We start from the raw sequence: 4,202 nt of genomic DNA on the forward strand, positions 1-4,202 counted from the left end.
ATCACTAATATTTGAAACAATTGTCATTATTTTCGATGTAAAACTGACTTGAGGGAACATTTGTACAAATCAGGATAAAGTTTGTTTAAAGGGCATTGTGTTATATAGTGTGTTGCAATTTGCATTTTCTTGCAGTTGATCCTATTGTTTCTTTTGTATTTTATCAATAATCTTTCAAGCATTCAGTAACCAAATAAATAGTGTATCACCATTAATTGCAAATTAACAGTTAACCTAACTCTAATCTCATCAATTAGTTCCAATTTCACCTTCAACGCATCATAATCATAGCAAATGAATGTATTTAGTTACCAAATTAGAAATTCACCACCTCTAATCCAAATTAAGTCGCTCTAAAAAATACATTATGATTAATTTATGAAATTACGAACCATGAAATCATGTATACAATTGATACAAATTGGTAATTTAGAACGTGAATTTGAGGCGAAACTATATACCTGGATAATGACGTTTGACGAAGAAAGCAATTGAACGTGAAATAGGGGTTGCGACCTGAAAGGTTTAGGGATTGAAACGGAAGGTAGAGTTATAAATCGACGCTGGTGGGTTCACATTCATCTTGATATGTTTGAAGAATGGAATTGATTGCTTGGACCATCTTATTACGTTACACTGAAGTGAAATTGAAGGTCACCGGAGTAAGATCGGTAACATGCATTAGGTCTTCGCCGGAGCGTTAATGTGCATTTAATTTAAAGGTGTTTTAAGGAGAGAGAATGGGAGAGTTGAAAAGGTGCATGTCTCAATTATAATGTAATATAGATATAGATAAAACTTGTAACAGATTCCGGTACAAACATGTGGATTGAACATAAAAAGATGCACTAAGAATAAAATCATTCATTTGACATAAGAACATGATTTGGAATGCTATCAACAAGACAACAACTAGAGGTACGATATTTTTTGTGCATTCTTATTCTAGATTCACAAACTTGCATAATATTATTGGTGGATTTGAACCAGCATTAATCTAACATTCCTAGCATCAGGCCTCGCTTTCGGATCATCACTTGTACAAACACAAGCAATCTTAAGAACAAGAAGCATTTGTTCCTCATACCCGTTTCCCATCAAACTCGGGTCAGTCAATTGTTTAGGATCCTCACCAGTCAACACATTTCTCATCCATTCCACCAAGCCCATCTGATATGTACTTCTAAAAAACTCATCTGATGGAAGCTTCCCCATCACCAAAGTGGCCAACAACACCCCAAAACTATAAATATCACATTTGTCTGTAACTTTTAGTGTTTGATGATACTCAGGTGCGATGTATCCTAGAGTTCCAGAAACATTGGAACTCGTCATGTGTGTGTTAGCATCCGGGATTGATTTTGCAAGCCCGAAATCCGTTATAAGGGCTCCCATGTCATCATCAAGAAGAATATTGGTGGGCTTTAAATCTCTATGAACTATGCGAGGAGTATGGCTCATGTGAAGATATTCAAGCCCGGTTGCCACTCCTAGTGCGATCTTGTGTCGGGCCAGCCAATCTAATTCTCGGGTACCATCCTTAACCTGTTGTAAAATATCCTGTAAACTTCCATTGTTCATGAACTCATAAACCAGGTAATGACAGTTTGGTCGGGAAACATGGGCTAGTAAAGGAAGTAAGTTCGGGTGTCTGATTTTACCAACCGTTTTAATTTCCGACTTGATTTGTCTCATCTTTCTGTTGAGAAGCTTTGTTTCTTCGTTAGTGAGCTCTTCAGTCTCTTTTGGAGTCGCTAGTACCTTCTTTATTGCAATTGTTTTGATCTCCTTTCTTGTAATTCTGTTTTGTATACTACCCCACACCCACCTCTTCCGATGATTTGAAGTGATGCTATTCCGTCGTCTTTCTTCAAGAACGCCAGGTCTTTGGCTTTTATCAGGTTGCTAAACATTGTTGGACCAAAAGCCTTCTTTTTTTTATAGTATAAATACAGAATATGGATACGGAGTGAAATTATAACTATAGTAAAGGTTACTGCTATAATGCACGATAGGATCATGGGGACTTTGTCTTTATGATGTAGCTCACTAGTTGGAGATGGCGCTGGAGCTTGGGAATTACCGGAGTTAACACCTTTGTAATTTGAAGTTGAATTAGACTCGGCGAGGATATAGCGGTTCTGAACAAATTTGTTGTTCTTCATAGACGAGGATTCTAATCTGCCCGTCGTCGGTATTGAACCTTCCAGAAAACTATTGCCGGAGATGTTGAAGAACCAGAGGTTTCTGAACGACCGCAATGAAGCGGGTACTTTTCCAGTGAACATGTTATTATCAAGGGATAGTTTTTCAAGGTTCGGGAAATACTTCAAGAAGTTAAGATCACCAGAAAGTTCATTGAATGAGAGATCAAGGATCCGGAGGCGCACAAGGGAAGACAACCCGGACGGGACTTTACCCGAAAACATATTGCTTTGAAGGTTGAGAACTTCAAGTTTCCGGCATTCGGTGATTTGAACCGGGATTTGGTTGACGAGGTGGTTGTTAGGTAGAGAGAGCTCTTTGAGCTCCGAAAGCTTCCCGATTGCTGGAGAGATGGAGCCATTTAGGCTGCGGTGTTTGAAGACTATACACGTAACCCGAAGGACAGTGGTCTCGTTGGAGATCCTCCGCTCACATAATACTCCAGCGTCGTTGCAAATGTTGTTAGAACGGGTGCAGAGACCCAAGTCCTTGTAAACCGCCAAAAGAGCTTCATGGTCAGTTGTTTCGAGATGTAGCATGGCTTGAACCGATACAATGAAAGTGAAAAGTTTGAGGAAAAAGAAGCTAGAAACGATGGGCATTGCCTCTGATGAATTCTATGATCTATGTGGAAAGATTGATCCTCCATACACAATGTTATTATTTGCCGGACGCGTAGAAATTTAAAGTATGGTCAATATGCATGTGAAAAAGCATATGATGGGACTATAACGAAGAAATTACGACGAACATAATGAAAAGTGAGTAAATTTTCTTTTTAAGACGGAGCATGAAGTGGGAATGGAAGAAATATTGAAGGGTACATCGGGAATTTATCTGTTAGGTTGGATGTCTACGTTTGTCTATTGCTAATTTATTAGTTTTCTTTGTTTGGCAGGATCTCTTAAGAAAAAGAAACTTTTTATCATCCAACTATCATCCAACTTTTATTTTTATCAAACCATCCATCACATTCAAATTTCCTAAATTTAAAATTATATATTAATATGTATGTTTAAGTCAGATTTTTGTTTTTAATTGTATTGATATTTTATATTTTGTAATAATTTGTTTATTTTCTAACACTGTTTGTTTTTTTATTTAATACGTATAAAAAGTGTAGAAAGAAATCTGGATGATCGGATCTTGTTAATCAATGGTTAAGATGGAAAGGTGGGTAATTGGAGGAGTGTTTTATTTTAAAGGCTTAGAAGAGTGTGTTAAAGGGTATTTCCGTCATAGTAGTTATGAAAACATACATGAAGTCAACTAAGTATGTTTGGAAACTCCTAAGTTTATGTAATCATCCTCTCTTTACTCCAATTATGTTTTAAGATTTTCTCATCTTGTGACTATATTCAAATAAGTTTAGCCAATTTCGTTAAAAACACATGAACATAACACATTGCATTAAAAATATAAACACATAAAACACACTACTGTAACCATAATAAAGCTGATTTCGTAATACACACAATTGTATCCAAATAATAAAACACACAACTGTAACAGTAATGAAGTTGGTGTGTTTCTGTATCACACAACCTTCCGGCGGCGTTTTTGTATTGATGGGGCAAACACACCGTCCACCATCCTTCGTTCAACACACAAACCCCTAGAAATTGGGGATTCTTTAATTGAAGCCAAATCAATAACATTAACACTAGAACACACCTTGATTCTTCATAACACATTACTCGGCGACTTCTTTTCCATTCTTTCCGACTATAAAATCCAACAAAATAGAGTTACAAAAACACATCGGATAATTGACCGGAATAACACTCCAACGACACCAAGCCATGCTTCCCCAACTCAATTTAAAAGGACGCATTCGGCTGGCCGTCAGTCCGCCGTAGGGGTTGCCAATCAGAAACCGATTGGATCCGTCACCGTCATTGCTTCCCCACGTCTTGGTTGGTAATCGGACCGATTGAGTATTATTACGGCGTGGTGGTGGGTTATCGGCGGGTGAATAGTGGTTATCAGGGATTGGT

The 4,202-nt window shown here is 37.6% G+C and overlaps 1 pseudogene; it reads right to left on the reverse strand.

Annotated features, from left to right (window-relative positions):
- Nucleotides 1-823: 823 nt before the first annotated feature.
- LOC143559196 (leucine-rich repeat receptor-like serine/threonine/tyrosine-protein kinase SOBIR1 pseudogene) lies at nt 824-2,758 on the reverse strand (annotated as a pseudogene).
- Nucleotides 2,759-4,202: the final 1,444 nt, after the last annotated feature.

Source organism: Bidens hawaiensis, unplaced genomic scaffold, assembly GCF_021521415.1.
Source record: "Bidens hawaiensis isolate Kalapana, Puna unplaced genomic scaffold, B.hawaiensis_p1.1 tig00019791_1, whole genome shotgun sequence".
NCBI lineage: Eukaryota > Viridiplantae > Streptophyta > Magnoliopsida > Asterales > Asteraceae > Bidens > Bidens hawaiensis.